Source organism: Paroedura picta, chromosome 4, assembly GCF_049243985.1.
Source record: "Paroedura picta isolate Pp20150507F chromosome 4, Ppicta_v3.0, whole genome shotgun sequence".
In the NCBI taxonomy this organism is placed as follows: Eukaryota; Metazoa; Chordata; class Lepidosauria; order Squamata; family Gekkonidae; genus Paroedura; species Paroedura picta.
The window spans coordinates 67,441,728-67,458,699 of record NC_135372.1 but is presented as its reverse complement, the minus strand read 5'-3'; positions in this window follow the sequence as shown (position 1 = coordinate 67,458,699).

Genomic DNA, 16,972 nt, shown 5'->3' with positions numbered 1-16,972 from the left:
TTTCCTCCAAGAATGCTAAGAGCTGATCTGCAGCTAACCTCAACCACCTTCCCCAGAAATGCAAGATGAGAGACGGGTTGGTGGTTTCATTTGGGAACACCCCAAATCTTGACCCAAACTGGAAATTACTGGTTAGTATGTATTCCTATGTATGCTTATGTTCTTAATTTTTCTTAGGTGGGTGCTTCAGAAATAAAATAAAAGAATAATGGGTGAGAAAGCTATTTGTTTTAATCTGATAGAGCCAAGCTGTCATCAGAGATAAGCTGTCTTTATTCAGGTAGATGGCAAGACTTACATTACCGGAACTTTAGGATGTACAACGTCAACGTGCTGCTATATGACAATGTAATCAGAGTGATTGTTAATCATGTATTCAGATGACATTGAACACTTGGTAAGTTCTGAGTATGGTTAAAGCTTTAGAAGCATGTTTCAAAGTATTTTATCGAATGTTATAATTTTTATAAAAAGAACACTAATTATACATCAAACCATGCAAGAATGATTTTTTGGGGGGATAATCACCCCTCTCTCACTACATGATAAGAATAGCCACCCAATTTCCAGAAAACACAAAGTTCCTTTTCTGTATTCATATATCCAGGTCAATTGACATTGACATGCATTTTTAAGGGGTTGAGCATGCACGATACACACACTATTGAAAATTCATCCATAGACAGGAAAGCTCTGTTCAATCACTGCAGGATAAAATCACATAGGATAAAATCACAAGGAGGAGGTGGTTTTTATATTAATGTTAAATTGCTTTTATTGTGAATTGTTTTTAAATTGTTGTTAACTGCCTTGAGCCAACCAGGATAGAGCAGTATATAAATAAAATATTTATTTATTATTCCTTTATTTAGGAAACTAGAAGATCAGAAGAAACTGCCCATGGCCGAGCTCTTAAAAGTGCAGCCAAGTGCTTAACTGAAACCATTATATAAATGGATTGTTCTTTTACTGATTGCTCTTGATGTGATAAAAGCACAGTAATCTGCCCTGAACAACATATCCTATTTAACTGACCCAGAGATGCATAGCAAGGGGCATCTTGTAAAGTTTTTTAGCTAAACTAAGAAGTTGGAAATTCCTCCCTTGTCCAAGACAAACAGCTTTCTTTGCCAGCAAGAGACTCGTAAAAATAACACTGAAGAGAAGAAATCCTGCTATATTATTTTGTTTTAGTGATTTTGTCTTCATTCCTAGCAGAACAGAATTTACATATTATATATGGTAAACATTGTGCTTGTTATGCTGTGCACACTTACACACACATTTATTATGTAAAATAATATTTTTAGGTGTCATACTCAAAAGTGGTCTGAATGGCCTATTCTTTTTGTTTAAATGTATCAATACAATAAAAACAAACATGCACCACTGTAAAAAGAGCTCATTTAACATATTATAAAGGCTGAAATACTGCTAAAAATATAGTCATCATTTGCCACTGATAGTTTCTTCTCATAATTTTCTGAATAGTATTGCTATGTAATTTACATTTCATTGTGATGTGTAGGATTGGAGAACACTTTGACTTTGTCCTTTGAAATCCATCATCAACATTTCCTGGAAGCATTACAAAATGTTTTTTCTCTCTCTCTTTTTTTTAAGAACAGGCTTTTAATGGTTGAATAGTGATGGAAGAATATTAATTCAATATATTTGATTAGTTGATCATTTTGGCTCAGATTTCTCTGAATAGATTTGAAATGGTCAGCTTTCTGAGTATTCTAGTAACCAAGGGTCCTGAAATACTTCTGTAAAATTTCAGCTATCTGATATCAAAGCTTGCTCTGTGTTGGAGTGCTGGCTACTAGAGTGAGCCATATATCATGTTATAGGTCTAAAATGAAAAAGAAAAAGGCCCAGTTTCCATATTTTATAGGAATCATGGTGTAACTTCCTTTGAGAGGTGTCTTAGACTGATTATTCACGAGGCAGGAATTCTGGGATGGCAGCAGCAGGGCAGCCCCAATTATGCATGATGATGCCACCATCCCAGCCCTGGCCTGGTGCAGCGCCCTGGAAAATCCACAGCAAGGGAACGTGGAATTTTCCATGTTCCCTGAGATGTCACAGGCGCGAGCAGGGGCTGGATTGGGCCAGCGCCGTGCATAATCAGCAGAGCCGGGCCTTTTGGCCTGACCCTTCCCCCTGGTGTCCTTCCAGGGACATCACATGCCCCTGTCCGCGGAGCCGTGGAGTTGCCCAGGGACTCTCCCCTCCACCTTAGTGGGAGAGCAGCATGCCATTGTGCAGGCCCCTATTCCCCCCTGCTACCCACCCCGATGCTGCTGCCTACAGGCAGCATGCTGGGCTTTCCAGCCCCAGACGTTTTGCATGTGTGCATGCACTATGCCAGGGCAGCTGTATACACAGGGGGATTCCCTCCACCGTGCTTACACGCAATGCCTGTCAGCAGCCCAGCATGGCTGCTCCATGCATAATGGGTCTTACACAGCAATCTGAAGCAAACCAACTCAGGTCTATTCAATGGGCCTTATTCTCAGGAAAGTGTTCCTAGGATAGTACTGTTATAGCACCATCCAAAGCAGCTTTACTCTGTTAGGCACACTGACTTCAACAAACTCAGAATTGATATCAGTAAAGACTCAGTGAGGCCTGAACATTTAGTTGCAGCTACCAACACTCAAATAGCTTTCTTTCATGAATTCAGAAATCTGTATAATTCCCAGGGCAGTTTCAAAGAAAATATCACAAAGAGAAGGCAAAATTCTTTAATGTTATAATCTGGATTAGAATCAGTCTCCCAAGTGTCTGATAATTGCATTAAAAATCTGAGAACTCTGCTCATGGAATTCATAGGGCCTCATATGATTTGACATTATCACTGGGGACTGTGAAAGTTCTATTTCATGTACTAAAATACGATATTTCAGCCTTAAGTCTTGACACAGAGATTAGAATGTATGGGTTTGTGTAGTAATAATCAAATTATGGGTCATCAATGAAATCTCATTCAATTTTTCATCTCAGTGTTTACTGGTCCCATGACCAGATCTCACTGGTCCCATGACCAGATTCTCTTCCTACAAGGTGCTGAACAAATCATTCATAGATTTGTGTGCTGAATTTATGAAGGCAAACATTTAGCAGTCAGGACTGTGATTATGACTCTTATGCCTACTTTCATTTAGGCAAAACTCTACCTAGGGATATCAAAACCTTTTATTTCTACTTAAATGCCACATTAAAGAGAATAACTTCCAGTAGTTGGACATTTTGAAAAACTATGCATGTGACCATGAGTAATGTATTACAAAGGCATCACAGTTAATTGCCTGTTCCTGAGATGGTAAAGAATTAGATTTAGGAGACAGCAGATACTGAGATACCTTAAATTGAGATGGTCATGAAGTTGCTGATCCAATTGGTGGCCTTGAGACCCTCAGCCCTCATGAACCTCCATTTTTTATTATAGGTTGTTCCTCCTTTTGTACGCATGTGTGAACCAGCATGGTGTACTGGTTAAGAGTGGTGGTTTATAATCTGGCATGCCAGGTTTGATTCCCTGCTCTTCCACATGGAGCCAGCTGGCTGACCTTGGGCCAATCACAGCCCTGATGATGTTGTTTTGACCGAGCAATCTTGTCAGAACTCTCTCAGTCTCACCTACCTCACAGGGTTTCTGTTGTGGAGAGAGAAGTAAGCTGCTTTGAGACTCCTTCAACAGTGAAAAGCAGGGTATAGAAACCAACTCTTCTTCTTCTTGAACCTAGGAACAATAAAAAGAGCCTGAACCAAATAATATCAAAAGACTGTGAGTCATGCCCAAGGAGGTCAGGACAGGGCATCTCTATCAATCATGCAAAAATCCACCCTAAGAGGATTTCAGTTGAAGTCCATTTACCCCAGACTTCTTTACCCTCCACTCCTCGGACCTGCCACTACACTCCCCCCCCCATCTTGGTCAGTTTCAGTTCCCAAGACAGCTTCTTTGCTATCAAAGATCTCCCCCTCCCTAGTTGTCTCAAAAACTAGCTTGTATAGGTCTTTTTCTCTTATAGGCTAATTCTTCCTTTAGGCAGGCAGGCTTTCTAGGGAAAGATTATTATATGTTATTTACAATATTGCTTTTTGCCATACTGTTATATTCATTGCAACTTCACTATATTGCATAGATTAATTTGATCTCTTTTTCTGTTAGTAGAAAAGTATTTCCCCCTCATTTTATCCATTGATCTGTATCTGTATCTTGGCATATATAGGCTAGGATCCTAGGTATATGTACCCCAAAATATACATGTTAATTCTGTGCAAGCGGGGGGATGGATGCATTTGCACATCACAATGGTTGCAGAGAAATACATTATTTTTGCCCTTATCGCTGCAGCTTCACAGGGCTTCCAATGTATTAAAACACTAGACATATAACTTCATCATGTTTACTCACAGGCAGTACAATTCCCAGTGAACCTGACTTGGATAGCTTGGGCAAGACTGATTCTATTAGATCTTGGAAGCTGATCCTTGTTGTCTTGTGGCAAATTGCAATTCCAGGAGAACTTTAGGCCAACCTGCATATTGTTAACCCTATAGTAGCTTATAGTAGAACATTTCTGAAGGTAGATGTTGGCCAACAGCTGGTCTAAGGATGATCATCCTAGATGAGATGAGCAGATACAATGGTGAACACTGCTTTTAAAAATAGGGCTCAAGAAGAGAACTAACCCTTCAAGAGGTCTTCACACTTCTTCATCAGAAGATACATAGACAATATCCTTTGTTTCAGGTAAAGGTAGACACTATCTATTCAGCATCTGTCCATCCAGCTCATTCCTCCTGGCTGTTCAAGAAGCATTGCACCTCCCTCCCCTGAGTTCTTTGCAACTGATACTGGAGGGCTAATGCTAGCATATTACCACTTTAAACAAACTTAAATGGAAGACATGACAGAAGGAAGCATGTTTCAGAAGACTTTTTTATATGACAAAGAAATGTAAAGCCAGTTTGGTGTAGTGGTTAGGAGTGCGGATTTCTAATGTGGCATGCTGGGTTCGATTCTGGGTTCGATTCATGCAACCAGCTGGGTGACCTTGGGCTCGCCACGGCACTGATAAAACTGTTCTGACCAAGCAGTGCTATCAGCGCTCTCTCAGCGTCACCCACCCCACAGGGTGTCTGTTGTGGGGAGAGGAATGGGAAGGCGACTGTAAGCCGCTTTGAGCCTCCTTCAGGTAGGGAAAAGCGGCATATAAGAACCAACTCTTCTTCTTCTTCTTCTTCTTCTTCTTCTTCTAAACTTTTGGCTTTGTTTTTAAATGCACATTTATTCTTGCCCAGCCATCTTCTGCACCCACACAAAGACTTGTTTGCTTCTGGAATCTGATACCCTAGCAACTGAAACTGGTAATGACATGGCTTAGTTAAAGAGGACATTATTTAGCAAGAGTGACATCTGAAAGGATGGAGAACTGACTTTTGCACTGTTATGGTTGTGCATCCCTATTAACGTCAATTCTTAACTTGTTTAACAGCATCTAAAAATAATCAAAGGGCTACACAGATGCTTTCAATTTACTAATGTTCATCTTGTGATTCACATTCTGCCAGAACAGTATTTTATTCCTTTCAGCTGGATTTTTGTAAGGTGTTTTAACACAAATAATCCAGGAAACCCTGTTATAGTTAATTTAGATCCATCCCTCTGTGCAACATGCATGGAAAGTTTTTCCAGAATAGGCTCCAGTATTGTTTTCCTCCTGTGGAAGGAACACCAGCCCATAAAATACTTTTTTATCCCCAGACCCAACTCCTCTTTCCTATATATTTCGATGGTCATGTAAGGAGTTCTTAGTCTGAGAAAGAGTGCTTGCAGTCGAAAGCTCACGCCTTGAATAAATCTTTGTTGGTCTTAAAGGTGCTACCAGACTCTGATTTTATTGTGCTACTTCAGACCAACATGGCTACCCATTTGAATCCTCTTTCCTGTGGTCACACAGGTGTGGGGAGGAAAGGCAGGGGTTCCTTCTGCCATTTTCCTAAGCCAAATTGAGCTTTGGGAGGCTTTAAAAGTGATGCTTCCAAGAGCACTGTGTGACTGTAGGAAAAAGTGTTAAACCCCCTCAGCAATAAAATATTGGTTGCTCCTAAGAAGGAATGTAAGATCAGAGGTGGATAATAATGTACTCACTCTCTGCAGACAATATTGTTATTAGCTTGGAATTTGTCACTGGAAAATGTTGTAAGCCACTTGGGGTCCCAATTGGGAAGGGGTCTCTCAATGGTGAAAAGGTTGAGAAAGGTTGCAGTAGGGAATAGCTCTGTCCATGGACTCATCGAAGCTTAGAGGAGGTAATTCTCCATATGAATGGAGGAAACAGGTATACAGAGACATTTTAGGTGTGGGAGATGACTAAGACAGATAATGGTGGTGCTTGGATGCCAGATCTCTTTCCCTATCTGAGGGTCTGGTGTGAGGCAGAGAATCTTCTGCCCTGTGCCTCTTATTTGAAAATAAAGAAAATGCTATACTGTACAAATAGGAAGGGAGAAATCCCTCCCCTCACATCACTGTCATTGCTGGGCCAGCACATCTCCCTTCATTCCCCAACATTGTCACTGCCACCATACCATTTCCTCATTGTCAGCTGGAGTGGCGGTAGAGAGAAGACAACTGAACCTCCCCACATGACTCACTGGTTGCCAATGGTGGGGGGCAAGGACTCATGCACCCCTCCAATTCCCTTCATTGCTGGTTCAACAGGCTGGTGGGGAGTTTCCTGGCATGGTAGAGGAGACAGCAAGAACTCAAACCCCAAACCTTATTCCTTCCTTATGGCTCAGTGGGTGGGCAGGCTTGCTGACTTGGTGGGGAGCACTGAGTAGACCCAAGCCCTCCAATCATTCATTGCCAAATTGGCGGGAGACAGCAAAGACTCTCTCCTTTCTGGCTCATAGGGGGCCATGGGAATTGCAGGAGGGAATGCCATACCCCATGAGCCTCTTGTGGCGCAGAGTGGTAAGGCAGCCGTCTGAAAGCTTTGCCCATGAGGCTGGGAGTTCAATCCCAGCAGCCGGCTCAAGGTTGACTCAGCCTTCCATCCTTCTGAGGTCGGTAAAATGAGTACCCAGCTTGCTGGGGGGTAAATGGTAATGACTGGGGAAGGCACTGGCAAACCACCCTGTATTGAGTCTGCCATGAAAACGCTGGAGGGCGTCACCCCAAGGGTCAGACATGACTTGGTGCTTGCACAGGGGATACCTTTACCTTTATGCCATACCCCACCATTGTCTACCCTGGCCCAGCTCCAGGCAACCCCACCTACCATTGAGACCAGTTGCCAGCAGCCTCTGCCACCATGGCTGGGTCCACTGAAGAGTCCACCCCTCCTTATTTTGTTGCCACCACGCCCGAGGATCCTCGTTCCAGCAAGGCTTCTAACCTCCACTGCTGCGGCTTCCTTCCTGACAACACCAATGCTGCTGCTCATCCTGGGCTCTGTGAGGCTCCCAGCCTTTGCTGCCATTGTGGCTTTGGATCCCAGGCCTGATAAGTCTCCCAGCTGCAGTTTCCTCCCAGCACTATGTAGATATAGCATAAATGCTTATGGTTTTCTTTTCCATAGCTGACCAATCCAAGAAAGCACAAGCCATGGAATTTCACATCACTTGGAGATGTGGGTGGTTGTAAGACTGTACTACCAGAGATGATCCTTACACAATCCAAACCACAGCTGTGTCTCAAGCAACAGCTAAAAGTTCCTGATTATTACTTTTTGATTGTTCATGTAAGCTTAGTTCCCAGACATGGGCTGCATATTGGAAGTAGAAATTAGTTTTATCAAAGTTTACATATAAGGTTATTGAGGTGAGCTTGAAAGGCTTGTTTTTCTTTCAAGGCAGCACTGAGGAATTATGGACTCCTGGAGGACTGCCATATTTATGTGATAATTTGGAAAGTCTGAGGTCTAATTCACATCTTATGAACTCCATATGCTTCCCATGCAGCCTTTTGAGACATGTTCTGGACGTTCTCAAGTGGGAGCTTAAATCCCAGGCATAAAGGAACTCAGAGCATGAATAGAAGGCCTCCCCCCACACCCCTGGTCATTTTCCTGACCTGCAATGGCTCAAAGGATTCCTATTTGACTTTTGGTGGAAGCAATGGACCTGACTTACCAAAGGGCCATATATATGGCTTTGGGGCAAAAGCAAACAAAAGAGGCTTTTTGCTGGCTCTGTGCCAATATGAACCATCAGCATAGGCTCTAACAAGCCAATAAAAAAGTGAACAACAGATAATACAGTAAAAAAGAATCCAGAGAAGGATAACAGAATGTTAACAGTTTGCCAGCCCCTCTGAGGGTGGGGTCCAAGAAAACCCCTGGAAGTTCAAGCTAATATACTACCTATTCTATCCAATTGTATTAACAATACAATGTGCTCCAGACTGAGCTCCAGATGGTATGCCTCCTTTGACCATGCAGTGCACATACTGCTGTCATGCAGCTACAAAGTTCACATGGCTATTGTGGCCTTTTGCCTATTACTTGTTCACCTGGGGGACCTATGTTTACTGGGCATCAAATTAGATAGCTGCTGGTATTTGCTCTGGACTATTTGTGATGCTTTTCATGGCAAATTGCTTGTAGGCTTCCTACTTTCAGTTCTCTGGAGCAGTGGTCCCCAACCTTTTTTTCACCGGGGACCGGTCAACGCTTGACAATTTTACTGAGGCCCGGTGCTGGGATGAGGTGGGGAAGGGGGGGGAATGGCAAGACAGAGAGGCAAAATTGAAAGCTGGCAAGGAGACGCTTGGAGGAAACAAAAAACAAAATGGCTGCTCCCGTGGTGGTCGCGGCCTGGCACCAATCGATCTGCAGACTGGCACCGGGCCACAGCCCGCAAGTTGGGGACCACTGCTCTGGAGGATGGCTTTAGTAACCAAGCTTATGCTTTTGTCATAGACTGCAGCTTACATGTGCCAGAGCAGGAAGGTCACGTTTGGTTATCATCACACTGGATTCTGTGCACCATCACAGCTAACTAAATTCATTCAAGTAGATCTCAAAGTAGCAATTGCTAAAAATTTAAAGGCATGGTCAAAGAGCAATGGTCATTCTTAAGAAAATAAGTAAACGTGGACAATCTTCCTCTTCCACATATGAAAATATACTGATACCTATCTTCATAAGGAGACTCCATACACTCTAAAAGGAGGGATGGGCAGCTAAAAAATCTCCCAGAATCAGAATGAAAAACACAAATTATAATGGTAGTCTGTTGATCTCAAGAATTGACCAGTAAATACATTAAGTAAATCATGGCCTTCTAAGAGCCATGTAGCAGTGATAAATTTGGCTGCTCTGGCTTCTGCAGTGCTCAGAAGAGAGTTTAATTCATCAGTATTTGATGACACATCAGGAAAAAAGTACCCCATAACTACTGTTTAGAGCATTTCAAGATATCATCATCAACAATAAATCAGTTGTCCCAGTGTAAATCGTTTATCCCAGGTTAATGCAAAATATATAATCTACTAGCTTCAAAGCCCATTCCTAAGAACGTGCCCTGAAAGGGTCCCTTCCCCTGGCCCTTGGCTAGGCGGCTTAAGCTGGCTTTTGGCTGCAGTGCAGGCAAATCAAGTGGGGTGGGCGGGGGCTGGGCAGCTCGTTAGCAGGCCCGAGACAGAACTCCTTAGCAGGCAGTCAGCAGGCCGGGAGGCCCTCCTCAGCAGGCCCATCCTAGCAGGCCAGGAGGCCCTCGTTAGCTAGCCCTTCACCACAATCCTTTGCCCAGGGACCTCTCACCTTCTGCTGGCTCCAGGCACTGAGGCATCTGAGAGCAAAGACGCTAGAGTCCAGGGCCAGAGGGCAGGAATTGCAGGGGAAGGGCCAATCAGGACAAAGCTGGCTGCACCCTGATTGGCATAGAGTTGGATTCTGCGCAATATTTCAGCAAACACAAGGAATTCCATGGATAGAAGTTATTGCGCTAATAGAAAATGCAATAGAAAATTGCGCAATAGAAAATGCTGGATCCAACCCATCACTTTTCCAGTTACCTGCGATTTAAGATACCCAAGGTTATTTAAAGACACAGGTAATGATAATAGTATTATTCAATTTTCTGGGCTCAGCCCCAGGAAAAACAGATTTTAAAAATTCAAATAATGCAACCTGGACTTGCACTATAATCCTTTGCAGCTAAATCAGGAACATAAGCACAATAACAGCATGTGAAAAGAAATGAACAATGGAATATTTGTTCTTCTCTCTGTCAACATTGTGGAAGGCCAGACAGTTCTTCAGAAATCTTGTGTTCCAGTTGTTTTTCATAGCTAACTGCACATCTTTGTCTGAATCACAGATATTTTTTGACATAAATATTATACAAAATACTTCTATATTGTATGTATTGCTTCTCCAGAATATGCTATGAAAAATGGCAGTTTAATGGGTTGTACCCATATCATGGGTATGATAAGGGACAAAAATGGTAAGGACCTCACAGAAGCAGAAGAGATTTAAAAATGGTGGCATAATTATACAGAAGAACTATACAAGAGCGAGCTTAACATCCCTGATAACCACAATGGGGTAGTCACTGACCTGGAGCCAGACATCTTTGAATGTGAAGTCAAATGGGCCTTAGGAAGTCTGAGCAACAATAAAGCTAGTGGTGGTGATAGCATTCCAGTTGAACTATTCAAAATCTTAAAAGATGATGCAGTAAAAGTGCTACACTCAATATGCCAGCAAATTTGGAAAACTCACGAATGGCCACAGGATTGGAAAAGGTCAGTTTACATTCCAATCCCAAAGAAGGGCAATGCCAAAGAATGTTCAAATTACTGCACCATTGCGCTCATTTCTCATGCTAGCAAAGTTATGCTCAAAATCCTACAAGCTAGGCTCCAACAATATGTGGACCGAGAACTTCCAGAAGTGCAGGCAGGATTTCAAAGAGGCAGAGGAACTAGAGATCAAATTGCCAACATACGCTGGATCATGGAGAAAGCTAGGGAGTTCCAGAAGAACATCTACTTCTCCTTCATTGACTATGCTAAAGCCTTTGATTGTGTGGAGCACAACAAATTGTGGCAAGTTCTTAAAGAGATGGGAATACCAGAGCATCTTATTTGTCTCTTGAGAAACTTATATGCAGGTCAAGAAGCAACAGTGAGAACTGAACATGGAATCACTGATTGGTTAAAAATTGAGAAAGCAGTTTGGCAAGGCTGTATACTGTTGCCTTGCCTATTTAACTTGTATGCGGAGCATATCATGAGAAAGGCAGGATTAGAGGAGTCACAAATTGGGATCAAGATTGTAGGGAGAAATATCAACATCCTCAGATATGCAGATGATACCACTCTAATGGCAGAAAGTGAAGAGGAACTAAAGAGTCTGTTGATGCGGGTAAAGGAGGAGAGTGCAACAGTTGGCTTGAAACTCAACATCAAGAAAACAAAGATCATGGCATCTGGCCATCTGAATTCCTGGCAAATAGATGGGGAAGAAATTGAGATAGTGACAGATTTTATTTTCCTGGGCTCCAAGATCACTGCAGATGGGGACTGCAGCAAAGAAATTAAAAGACGCTTGCTCCTGGGGAGGAAAGCTATGGCAAATCTAGACAGCATCCTAAAAAGCAGAGACATCACCCTGCCAACAAAAGTGCGTTTAGTCAAGGCTATGATATTCCCAGTTGCAATGTATGGCTGCGAAAGTTGGACCATAAGGAAGGCCAAGCGTCAAAGTATTGAGGCTTTTGAACTCTGGTGCTGGAGAAGACTCTTGTGAGTCCATTGGACTGCAAGGCGAACAAACTGGTCAGTCCTAGAGGAGGTCAGCCCTGACTGCTCCTTAGAAGGCCAGATCCTGAAGATGAAACTCAAATATTTTGGACACCTCATGAGAAGGAAGGACTCCCTGGAGAAGAGCCTAATGCTGGGTGCGATCGAGGGCAAAAGAAGAAGGGGACGACAGAGAATGAGGTGGTTGGATGGAGTCACTGAAGCAGTAGGTGCAAACTTAAATGGACTCCGGGGAATGGTAGAGGACAGGAAGGCCTGGAGGATCATTGTCCATGGGGTCACGATGGGTCGGACATGACTTCGCACCTAACAACAACAACACCCAACCAGTTTTTTCCCACTGTTGAAAAAAATGGGGCAAGGTCACTTTTAACCCCCTATAAAGGCCATGCTGGGAACCATGAGACCTACCTAGACAAAAGCCATATAGGATGAGAACTGGGCAATGTTGAATGAAAAAGCTGCCTGGTTCTAGTCCAATGAGTCCTGAGAAGAAATTGGAGTAGAATCTTGCTTTACATTATATTCAGGAAATTCAAATCAGATGTCGCTTACTATAATCTATAAAACTGTGTGTTTCAGAATTGAGAGCTAAATAAAGAGAGGCTGGACAATGATGATGATGATGTTAACTATTCAGTCAAGTCTGACTCTTGGCGATCCTATGACACAGCTGCTGCCATGATTTCCAGTCCTGCACTGCTTCTTTTAGTGTGTAATGTTCTGTCTGGTGTTGATCTTGATCATATCTAACCACCATGTTCTTTGACGATCTGTTTCCCTTTTTCCACTGACCTATCCTAGCATAATTGCTTTCTCCACTGAGTTGGATTGCATTATAAGGCCAAACTAAGTGAAACGGAGTTTCTTGATTTTGCCTACCAGTGATTATGCACTGTAGTATTTCCTTGTTGCTGACTTTTGCCATCATGGAACCCCAACACCAGAGTTCAAACGAATTGATTCTTCTCTTGTCTGATTTTTTCATCGTCCAACTTTCAGAGCCATAAGTGGCTACTGGAAATAACTAATAAATAACTAACCTACACTTGGTAGTCAGACTTATGTCCTTGCTTTTCTACGTTTGGTTCAAGCTTGTTATTGCGGAGTGACCCAGAACAATCTGATGTTTAATTTCCATACTGCAATCATCAGTCTCATCAATTTGTGATCCAAGAAAAATGAATTCTTGAACACATTCGATCTCTTCACCATCAATTGTTATTGTGACACTGTTTTTTGCAGTGGCCATTATTTTTTTCTTTTTCGTGTTTAAGGCCAAATTTCCTACTTACTTCACTGACCTTTGTAATCAGCTGTTCTAGGCCTTCCTTAGTTTCTAACAGGAGGGTAGTATCATCAGCATACCAAGATTATTTATATTCCTTCCTCCAATCTTAATTCTAATGTTTGATTCTTTGAGTTCAATCTCTCTCATAATGATCTCAGCATGCAAGTTAAACAGGAAGGGGGAAAGAATATAACCTTGGTGCATGCAAGTTAAACAGGAAGGGGGAAAGAATATAACCTTGGTGCACTCCTTTCTCTATTTTGAACCAGTCAGTGTCACAAAATGGTGTACATATATTGGCTTCTGGGTTTGCATAGATTGACTGCATCAATTTGATCAAATGCACTGGTACCCCCAAAATTTTGTAGGGCTTCCCACAATTTGTTGTGATCCACACAATCAAAAGCTTTCTTGTAGTAAGTAAAGCAGATGTAGACATTCTTCTGATATCCCCATGACTTTTCCAAAATTCAGCAAATTTGCTATGTGGTCATGAGTTCCATGGCCATGTCAAAAGCCAGCTGGAACATATGATAATTTCCTTTCAATAGTTGTTGCTATGTGTTGTATGATTTTACTAGCATGAGAAATGAGGACTATTGTATGGTAATTGGAACAGTTTTTTGAGTCACCCTTTTTGGATAATGGGATAAACACAGATCATTTCTACTCCTCTGGCCAGTTAGTAGTTTCCCAGATTTTCTGGCACAAAGCTGCAATGGTTTGGTACACTTCTCAGCAATTCCACCGGTATGATGTCAGTGCCTGGGGCCTTGTTATTTGACAATTGGCTCAAGGTCTATTTAACTTCCTCCTCAAGAATGGCCAGTTAAAGTTCAAGTTCAAGTTCTATTTCTATTTTTTTTATTTTGAAGAGAGCAAACTTCAGTTCTGCATGTGTATTCCCACCATCTGTTTTTGATGCTCTGTTGGTCAGTCAATTCCTTCCTTTGTTTATCTTTGATAATGCTTTGTGAGCAGCAAATGGCATTTGGAACCTCTTTACTTGTGCAAAAGGATTTCTACTTAGTCCTTTTTGTTGTCTTAGAAGAAGACAACTGCTTGCATTTCTGATTACAATTAACTTCGCTGTGTATTCTTGCTTCCCTTTGAAAATCCACATTTAATTTTCTTGCTTCCTCCCTTTTGCCTGCAGCTTTTGCTGCTTTCCTACACCAATTTATTCTTATAGTTTCATCTGAGAGCCATTTTGATTTTTTTCTGGCTTCTTGTGTGGTAAGTGTTTAACTGCTGTTTCAACAACAGTTGATTGAATTTCCTACTGTCATGAACCCTGATTCATGCCATCCAGGGCTCCGTCCGTTGCTGCATTTTTCACACTTCTCTGTTTTCCCCGGCCGGCTCTGGCCAAGGCCATAAAGCAATAAACCTGGCCTCTGGGATCCTCACTCCCTTCCTTTCCCAGCAGGAGAGGCTCCATGCGAATGTATCAATCTTACTGTAAGTGTCCTTGCGGAGACAACTCAAAGTCTCAACAAAGTGCCAACCGCTTGATAAGGTTCCGGGCCATCTGGCGGCTTGGGAACCGGCTCTCTTCTGATACCTTTCTGCTCTCCCGCCGAAATACCTTCGGCCCCCCTCCCCTATTTGGTGAGCCCTATAACTACCCTGCTTGTTTCCCTTGTACTTTGTTATTATCAAGATCTTTGCTTAGGAGGATCTTGGCATGCTTTAGCGTTCTGTGGACTTAGCCAAATAAAGCTACTTTTGAAATTTGCAACTGACTGTTGGATTTCGAATGCGCTTTTACCTGGGGCTCCACAGGCTGGGCTCAGCCTGATTCCTGACACCTACCACAGTTCATCAGGCATTTTCTCTGTTGCGTCCAAGAGTTGAAATCAATTTTTCACCTCTACTGCATATGTGAGTGGAATTCAATTACTTTGAACTTCATTAACCCTGATGTCTTCTTGATGATGCACAGTTTTGTTTTATTTTAGACAATAACAGTTCATGATCTGAACCGCAATCAGCACCTGTATATGTTTTAACAGCAAGGATTAAACTGGGCCATCTTTGATTGAATAAGATATAGTTGATTTGGTTCCTCTGTAGTCCAAGTGATGTTTAAGCTGTTTGAACCCAGTGTTCATGATGCAAAACTGATTTTAATGACAGAATTGTGCCAAATGATCACCTGAATTATTCCTTTCTATAAGTCCCAAGTTGCCCATAATGTCTCTCTTTGCTTATATGCCAACTTTTGCATTAAAGTCACCCATTATGTAAATGACATCCTTCTTGGGTACTTGTTTTAAAGTCTTGTGAATGGCATTATAGAAGTCTTCAATTTCTGCCTCTGTTGCAACAGTTGTTAGAGTGTATACTTGGACAGCTGTGATGATCATTGGCTTGGCACAAATTTGGATTGTCATGATTCAGTCATTGATAGTCAAAAAGATTTCCACTGCTCAAAAAATTTTTTTGATTGCAATGTAAGGCATGCCACTCCTTTTTCTGGAGTTGTGTCTTGAATAGTAGATGGTGAAATTCTCAAATGGAAAGAAACCATTATCTGTCCAATGTAACTTGCTAATGCCAAGGAGCTCAATATTCAACCTGATCATTTCTCTTTTGACAATTTCCAATTTTCCTTGAGTCAGTCCTCTAACATTCCAAATTGCTATTCAGTGCATCAGTACCTGGGGTTCTGTTGGATTTGCCCCAGGAGCATCATAAAATCCAGAGCTACATGTTGCAGAGCCTTGCACTTCCCCAGCACGTGTTGGGTACCTTCTGGCCCCAGGGGCTCACCCTTGGACACCATATTAACATCATTTGAGAGCTGTATCATAGGATTTTCTTGACAGGATTTTTACAAGGTAGGTTGCCAGGTCTTTTCTTAATCCTCCCCATTTACCTGGGCACAATGACTGGCATGCTCAGGTGTGCATGGCAGGACCGTGAAAAGTTTTAAAAACTGTTTTGGTGCTAAAGGTATAATGCATGTTGTGATTCCCCCTTCCCAATTAAAAATTAATTCAATCTAATGTTGGCTGCCTTAGATAAACGAGCTGCACAGAAGTGCTTGCCATTTGGCTCAAGGCTGTCTTTTCCTTAGTTTTGTACTAGTTGGAATGGTGTTCTGGAAAGATCTTTGCAGACTTTATGTGGTTAGAAAATATATCCTCAGACATCTTTTGGTAAACACAATATTTGCATAAGAGGTTTCTGTTACCATTGCCTTATGTTTTTTGAAGCTTCTTTAAATCCTGTTTTGGAGATTTTACTGAAACAGAAACCTTGTGATTTAGAGCACTCCTGAACTGCCTTCTTTACAGGGAAACCAAAGAAGTACCTTTTGTATTTACTGATGCCTTGTCTCCATACTTGGGCTAAGCTGTTCACTTTGTAACTTAGAATATTAACCTTGAATTATAGTTTCTGTGCTGACCTTATAGCACAGGAGGGCTTTTGCTAGACCTGCTATGTGACCTGCTATGTGAGTCCAAAATTAAGGGAAAACTATATTTATTTTAAATCAAGGGATTTGCAAATAACAAAATCAATATGATCATATGTGTTAAACAATAATCCAGTTATTTTTAGTTATTTACACAGCCAAAGATCACAGGCAAATCCATGAAACGCTATATATTTTTTAAAACATGAAAACTATCTCCAGTTGGCCTCTAACTGGTCTTGTGGTTGAGAAGCACGTCATCAAACAAGTCTGGCCTTATTTGAAGCTGCCTTGTATTGAATCAGACTCTTTGGTCATCAGGGTCAGTACTATCTACTTAGACTGGCAGCAGCTCTCCAGAGTCTCAAGAAGTGGTCTTTCATGTGTTACCTGGTCCTTTTAGTTGATAAAAAATGGGAGCTCCTGTAGGCAAAGCAGATGTTCTACCAGAGGGCTGCAGCCC